The following is an 8,379-nucleotide window of genomic DNA, read 5'->3' as shown; positions in this document are numbered from 1 at the left end:
AGGAATAATTGCATGCACCAATACAGGCTGGGGGATGAGCTGCTGGAGCGGAGCTCTGCAGAGAGGGACCTGGGCGTCCCGGTGGACGACAGGTTGGCCATGAGCCAGCAGTGTGCCCTCGTGGCCAAAAAGGCCAATGGCATTCTGGGGTGCATTAAGAAGAGTGTGGCCAGCAGGTCGAGGGAGGTGATCCTCCCCCTCTACTCTGCCCTGGTAAGGCCTCATCTGGAGTACTGTGTCCAGTTCTGGGCTCCCCAGTACAAAAAAGACAGGGATCTCTTGGAAAGAGTCCAGCGGAGGGCCACAAAGATGGTGAAGGGCCTGGAGCATCTCCCCTATGAAGAAAGGCTAAGTGAACTGGGTCTGTTTAGCCTTGAGAAAAGAAGACTGAGAGGGGACCTGATACAGGTTTATAAATATCTGAGGTGTGGCGGCCATAGCGGTGAAGCCAGTCTCTTTTCAGTGGTACGTGGAGACAGGACGAGGGGAAACGGACATCAGCTGCAGCACAGGAAGTTTCGCACAAATGTGCGTAAGAACTTCTTCACGGTGAGGGTGACGGAGCACTGGAACAGGCTGCCCAAGGGGGTTGTGGAGTCTCCTTCTCTGGAGATATTCAAGTCTCGCCTGGACGCCTACCTGTGCGACCTGGTGTAGGGAACCTGCTTTGGCAGGGGGTTGGTCTCAATGATCTCTAGAGGTCCCTTCCAACCCCTACAATTCTGTGATTCTGTGATTCTATGGTTGGAAAAGGCCTCCAAGCTCATCCAGTCCAACCATCCACCTACCACCAATATTGCCCACTAAACCAGGTCCTTTAGTTGTATGGAAGTTGCTAAGTAATGGTCTGAACCAGTGATTGAGCACCTGGTGAAGGGATACAACCAGCCCTGGGAGCACAGGTGTAAACAATTCATCTATGTGACCCGAAGGGGTGGAATCTGGTTCCAAGCCTCATTTAAGGGTTGGCTGCCACAAGGGATGGTTTTCTACCTGGAGATCTTTCTACTGGAGTATTTTGTGTTTCCTGATTTTTTTGACAGGTAAGTGAATCCTTATTTCTTTAGTTGGCTTGCAATTATCATCCCTTTTTTGGATTTTTTAGGGCTGGTTCTCTGCTATTGCCTTTCTATACACTTAGTACAACATCAAAATATTTCTTGTATATATTTCTTCTGCTTTTCTGAAAAAGCAAGTTCTGGAGAATCTGTTTTGATTTTATCTTTTATAATCACATTAATTTGAGTATGAGGAGGCTGTGTTTCATTTATGAAGTCTCCATATCTTCAGGAAAATATGAAAATATAGAGGAGAAAATAAAAAGCAATAGACAAGTATCTGCTATTTTGACAGAAAGATGGTTAGATTTATAGGGATATTGCACTACCCTCAATTAATTAACTGTTCACCTGAGCTTTTACTGTATTGAAGAGAATCACAGTGTGGAAAAAAATAAACTTTTTGGCCTTAATATTTTATCTTAGGGATTCTTGTGTTCTTTTAGTTATTCTGAGCCTACGTTCTAAGTATTGGAGATAACAAGGGAGTTTGTGAATGTAAAACATTGTTTTCTTAAAGGAGAAGAAAATATCTGATTGACTTATCTTTGTCAGGAAGTTGAGTTGGTTAAAAATATTAGTTCAGTAGTGGAAATGTAAGGGGGGAGGGGGGAGGCAAGTAGGAGAGCTTTTGTATATCCTTTGCTTTACTCCTTGGACTACTAAGAAAAATAAAGGAAGAAAATTGATAGAGAGATAAAAACATCTTCACAAAGACAGCCAGAAAGAGAGAGGAGGAAAAAAAAGCTGAGAAAGGTGGGTACAGATGCAGAAATTCTGTAGAAGAGCCTCTGGGCCACACATTCATGGGAGAGCCTGTCCTCTCTAACCACCTCCAAAATAGTAAAAACATATTGTGCTCCCTGAGTCCTGGGGGGAGAGAGAAAAATTATGCCCCCCTTTTCTTTTTTAATGTAAAAATGCCTTATTTTTTCCTTAAAATGACAAGACAATGACATTGAGTGAACCAAACCTTCTGTTGTTCTTACATTGCTATTTTGACAAATCCTCCTTTTTGTATAAAACCAGGCTTTTGGCTGGTACCATAACAGGAAAATGGGTAGACTCTCACCTGAGCTCCCTTTTAACCCATTGGTTTTTTGACTGGTGCCAGAGAAAGGGAAAATCAGAGATTGTAGTACCATAGGCAGTTGGTGGAAGTTGTAATATTTGCATTAGGATTACTTGCCCTTTGAATTGATACTGTGGCTTCATGAGACTGCTACAAAGCACGAAATTTTGTTGTATCAGATCTTATGCCAGCATTTTGGGGCAAGCTACAATTTATCCTACATGCTTCTAGAAGAGAAGAAATAAACTTGGACAAGGATTTAGCTGCAAACAAAGGTAAGTAAATCCTAGAAGTTCATTCTCTTCTGATAAAATTAAACATCAATCCTTGGGAAGAATCATAGAACCATTAAGCTTGGGAAAGACTTCTGAGGTCCCCATCCCCACCATGCCCACTGACCACATCCCCCAGTGCCATATCTCTATGGTTCTTGAACATCTCCAGGGATTGTGACTCCACCACAGGCATCTAAAGGCAGCAGAGATGTGGCAAAGGACAACACTGACATTTTCTGGGGCTGTTTCATCCAAGACAAGATATTGCACAGAAGTCATTGCTAACTTCCTCTATGCCCTGTACAGTCAAAATTATAATCCAACACAGAGATAAGCTTCTCTTGAGTAGGGCTACAGATGAGTGCCTTTCCATGAGCAGTGACTTCCAGAGAAGACAGATGAGTTATAGGAGTGAGACCTATGTAATAAAAGTGATAATAATAAAAATAAGAGACTCCATTATAAACACTTCATATTTAGTTTCTGTTACTGCTTCTAACTTTCTTGCAAGTTAGTAACCATATTCACACAACTTTAGACATAATTACTATGCAGATGAATCATAAATCAATCTTACAAAATTGACTCTTTCTGTTCATGTTAACATCTTGGCCTCTCAGTTCTTTTGCTGTCAAGCCAAACTCAAAATAATTAAGGCAGGTTTCTTTGTCTTTCCTACAGACCTCACCTGCTACTTATTTATATCTCTGTGGACACAATTGCTCCTCTGCCTTTTATTCAGATCCATTTTCATTCCTTTCTTGTACTTCCCTCTGACTCAGTTGTCTCCTTTTACTTTCAGAGCTAATCTCTCAATGCCAAAACATCAGTTTCCATCCACCATTTCCGTAAATTACCTTGCTCAATGGACTCCTGATCAGCGATGTTGAGATGGAGATGTGACAGCCATAAAAAGTGTAAATAACAAGGGTAGTTTTTGTAGAAGTTTAAATCTGGACTAAAAGTATTTAACTTTTTCCTCTCGAGATACAGAGGAGATGGATCAATCCAGACCAACTCGCTTTCAGCGTGAACTGATATAACTCACAGTGACATCTGTGGGAGCAAAAGAGCACAAGCCATTTTGAGCTCAGTCAGAAGAAAATAATGTATGCTGCTCTTTTGTTTCCATGCATTGATTCATACCACCTTTTTTTTTTCTTCTTTCTTAGTTGTCTGTATTTTAGAAAAATATGTATAAGCTGTTATTATACTAGAAAAGTTTTTTTTGCTTGTACCCATAGGTGGAAATTCCTATGCCAGTAGATTCTATTAATTTTTGAGAACTGGTTTGTTTATATGGTCTCTACCAACTATAGTGCAAGAGTGAAAAATATGCCAAACAATTTCTAACTCACAAAAACTGTGATTAAACTCAGTTAGGATTCAATACACTCTGCAGAGGTTAATTAAATTTTTATGGATTTATTCTTCATTCAGTGCTTTAAAAAGTTGTTCTGTTTAGTTATCATTGCCAAGTTGACGATGGGGGAAATTGAAAGTCCTGATCTACATCAATCTTCTGTGTTGCCAGACATTGAAATAATTTGCAGGATATCAGTATGGCGTGAAATGGGGAAAGAAGAGAGAACTACAGCTGAATGATGTTTAGGTGAGCGGTGGGCTATCAGGAATTTTAGACAAGCACAACAGAGATATTGGGACTTTATCTCAATGGGATTAAGCTATTGAAGAATGAATGCTTTTCAGCTCAAACTGGATAGCCAAGGATGCGACTAGGTCAATTCCATGAAGATAATACAGTTAGAAAGAGTAGTAAAGGGCAGAGTTGAGTTCTGGAAAAGCTATGATCTCTTAAGATAATTGCAGCAGTAATATAGAGATCTCCAACATATCACCTAGAATACCCAAGTGGGGATGGGTGTTTTCTCAAGGTAGTGTCAGATAGGCAGGTAGCAAAGCAGTCAATGTCCCAAGAGGATTACAACTGATGTATTACACATAGCAGGTGGTTGTGATAAATAGAAAAGAATGCTGAGAGATTAAAGCAACAATATACAATATAAAGACTACTTTGAAAGCTTCAGTTTCTGCTTTATCTACTCTGTAAGCCTGGCATGCAGCAAAGCTGGAAACTTGTTTAAGTTCATCTCTCTTAAGAAAAGCACTATGGCATGTGTTTAATTTCTGGTTTGTGGTGATAATGCTCTGCTAAATGTGGATTGACTGCTGAATGTGGGCCTGAGGATCTTGTTAAAACACTGGTTAAAGGAAATCCAGTTAACATTATTTATTAAAAAGCTTTAACTGCGTTCCTTACAAGAAGTTCCTTAGGAAGCTGATCTGTCATGGAGCAAGGTTCTGCCTGGGGGTAAAAACTGGTAGAAAGACTAAAAAAAAGGGTCAGACATGATAGTGACACTTCATTACGGAAGGACAATTGTCACAGGTACCTACAACAGGCACGAAATTTTTTGCTTGCAGGGATGCAAGCTCTGTACACTGAGCAGTCTGAAAAGTAAATGAGAACAGTTTAATTTCCAAAATTTATAATAAATTATAGTATATTTATTCTTGTTTAAGCAGGTCTAGATAATGATCATCCCAAATATTCCAGTCAGGCTGTTTTTGTTGCAAGCCTACATTTAATATCTGAGCTCCTTGGAGAATAGCTCTTGCTTTCTTTTTAAGTTGGAAAATATCTTGCATAGTCCCAGCAGCAGCTGAGACAAATACCCATAAATATCGTTAATAATCTGGAATAAGGCCTTAAAGCAGCAAAATATATATTTTTTTTTGCCAGGATAATTGTTTTATCAGACAGAATTCAGATCAGGCAAGATTAAATAAGGCTTTGGAGATGCCCAGACTAAACTATCTGCACAACATTTATGACAGATGAAATTCACTGCAGATAACTTCAAGGTGATACACATGAGAAAGGATGATTCACTTGCTCATATACATAGCTGAGTTATAAATTAGCTGTAATCACTCAAGAAAAAGAACTTGCTATTACTGAGGACAACTCCATGACAGCAGTGATCAAGATGCAAAAAAAAAAAAGTCAAAACGTATTAAGAGAGGGTTATGATAAAAGGCTGGAAGCATTATAATGCCATGGCTGTGCATGGTCTGCATTCACCTTGAACACTGTGCCCAATTTTTGTCACCCTACTTCATAAGTAACTTAGTAAAATAAAAAGTATTCAGGAAAAAAAAAGCACAATTATGAAATCAGCAGCTAGGAAACTTTCTAGATAAGGGTAACATTTAAGTAATACAAACGTATGATTTTAAAGTTCAGTTTTGCTCTTGTAGAGTATACACCGTGGACTTGGCCACTGCCTAAAAGACAAACTGACAGAAATCAGAAGTTTAATGCAATTTGTGTGTACAATATATTCCTGTAAAATAAAGTACTTCAAGATCTTTATCACTTTCAAAAAAACCACCCAAACTGTCATTAACTTTGCACCTTAGAAGCAGGCAACCCAAAGAAGGAACATAACCAACCAAAGAGATGCCAGCCAAGTGGCAGATAAGGATATGTGTAGGGAAAAGGTAGATTAGTTAATGTTTCAAATTCATTGAGGACTTTTTTTGTTTTCCCACAGTGGATTCTCCAATTTGTCTAGCATATTCCGAAGACTTTTCATGTCGTCTTCTGTGGTTTTATCATGTGTAGAGATGTATCGTATCTAACATACATAGAAGTACATCAGTGGAAGAGCATACCAGCAAGAATTTTCCCTACGAGCTACTATATATTATTACTATGCTGCATTACTCTCAGGTTTTTGCTTGATGATTGGATTATATCAATATAGTGTATTATATTTCTGTGCTGGATTGCTTTCAAATAAGCTACCTGAATGAATGATAACTGAATTGGCATCACCGTATAAAGTATTATTGTGAGAGAAAGCATCATGGCAAAATAAGATGAGAAAATAAGTGTGGTAAAAATTAGACTGAGATTTTGCATGTGAGCTCATATCCTTCAGCATGCAAAAAGCATACGAAAGAAATTCAATGTAGGAAAAGAAATACAAGCCAAATACAGCTTTGGGAATTATTTCTTGACAAAAAACGTTTTAAGGATCTGAAGCACAAAAATCTATTTTATGCTCCTCTGTGCAGTTGATCATGCATTCCTTCAGGCAGCAAAAATCTTATTGACTAAACAAGATTTATGGGCAGAGAGCAACAATGGGATAAAAACCAAGGTACCAACCCGTTAAAATCCAAGCAAGGCATGAAACAGTTTTTCTCTCTTTGCAAAATTGTGTGCAATCTGAAGAATGACTCTTCTCTGTGTAGAGATAAAGCAATATTAACTATGAAAAATTAGAGAGAAAGAAGCAATGAAAACCTTGATGAGAGGAGACAAAACCGGTGTGCGTTGGCGCTGTACAGCAACTGGATCACAAAGATTTACCTGCTTGTCTTAGGAATACAAGATGTAATGTGTAGAGCTTTATTTCCACTGAACTAATGGCACTTTGGAATAGCTGATGGTGTCTGCGTCCCTTATTCCCATGCTCTTTCAGTTTGGCAAGAAATTCTGCCTGCATCCTAATGCTTTTTCTAAGAAAATTGATATCTTGTTTGTTGCGAGAAAAAATGTTCTGAAACTTCATTTTATCAAATAAAAGACAATTTCTTAGAGATACACCAAACAGCCATCACTAATACTATGCTTTCTTTAGACCTACTTCACCTTAAAAATGTACACAGTCTAGAAATATGCTGATAGTCATCTCCTCTGTCTGACATATCTCTGTATGCCAGCTACTCCCACATGTATTAAATAGAGCTGTATTTTGATGGATTCAGTAGTTGAGTAGTTGAAATACCCCCCCTCTCTGCAGACAGTGACTGTTGTCACCAATATGATTTCTTTATTTTTAAATACTTGGTATTAATATTAAAATTAATGTTATTGTAGAAACTTTGAGCTGGGTCAACAATCTCTTCTGCTTAACATTGTTCAGAAATATTACAGGTAGTCAAGTTATTGTGAGTAAAGCAGTTCTGTTTATCAGCTAAACTGCAAATACTTGTCTTTTGCATGCTGTTATTTCATTATGAAGGCAAGGCAAAACACAAACCTAAACCATCTTAAGTCTGAACACCTTTTACTTTGCAGGAGAGAAAGCCTGAATATAGCTATATGTTGCTGAAGGCTTTCAAGAGATGAGTTAGCAAAACGTTGAGCAATCTTGGCTGATCTCAGAGCTTCCCTTGTTTTAGAGCAGGAGATCTCCTGAGATCTCTTCCAACCATGGTGATTGTAAAGACCGTGTCTTGTTGAGAAAATGGCTCGTTACTGGAGGTAAAATGCTACTTCCTGTTATTTGCTACTTTGAGTTAGCATTTTTATGATTTTATGATCTGCATAACTGAAAACAGATCCAAATTGTCTGTCTCAAAATTTTACATTTACTGGAGCCGTTAAAGAAACTGACTAATTCAAATAAAGTCACATGCATCAAAGTCTACGCAGTAGTTTCACAGAAGCTTAACAAGAAATCATTTCTACCCCAAGGAATCTAATCCATCTCTTCAGGATGGTCAGATCATGGAGGAGTTTTACTACATTTATTCAGTTCATTACATTTTTCTTTGCTTGAGAGGAAGGCCTGAATTATTTTTTCTTCCTATTCACAGAATTATGACATGGAATCATGAAATGGTTTGGGTTGGAAGGGACCTTGAAGATCACTTTGTTCCAACCCTCCTATGCTGGGGACAGAGTTACCAATCACTAAATCAGACAGCCTTCTATTATGTCAACTATACCATTCAGCTTAGTGTCATTAGCAAGATCACTGAGGCTGTACTCAATCCACTGTCTAGGTCATTGATAAGGATGTTGAAAATATGTTGATTACTAAATAAGTTGATATCTAAAAATGGAAAAAAGTTTTTGCCGATTTTTTTTTTTAATGAAATGTGAAATGTTACTTGCTTCTCTCTGAATTCTGCTATCAATTTATATCCATCTTGT

The 8,379-nt window shown here is 38.3% G+C and overlaps 1 long non-coding RNA gene across 1 annotated transcript; it reads left to right on the top strand.

The window, feature by feature from the left end:
• Positions 1-977: 977 nt before the first annotated feature.
• On the top strand, positions 978-6,320 carry LOC109367456. Its single transcript, XR_002114610.1, has 2 exons — positions 978-1,043; positions 3,208-6,320. It is a non-coding gene; the product is annotated as an uncharacterized LOC109367456 (long non-coding RNA).
• Positions 6,321-8,379: the final 2,059 nt, after the last annotated feature.

This window comes from Meleagris gallopavo, chromosome 4 (genome assembly GCF_000146605.3).
Source record: "Meleagris gallopavo isolate NT-WF06-2002-E0010 breed Aviagen turkey brand Nicholas breeding stock chromosome 4, Turkey_5.1, whole genome shotgun sequence".
Taxonomy (NCBI): domain Eukaryota; kingdom Metazoa; phylum Chordata; class Aves; order Galliformes; family Phasianidae; genus Meleagris; species Meleagris gallopavo.
Note: the sequence above shows the minus strand (reverse complement) of the source record. Positions and strands in the feature narration are given on the sequence as shown.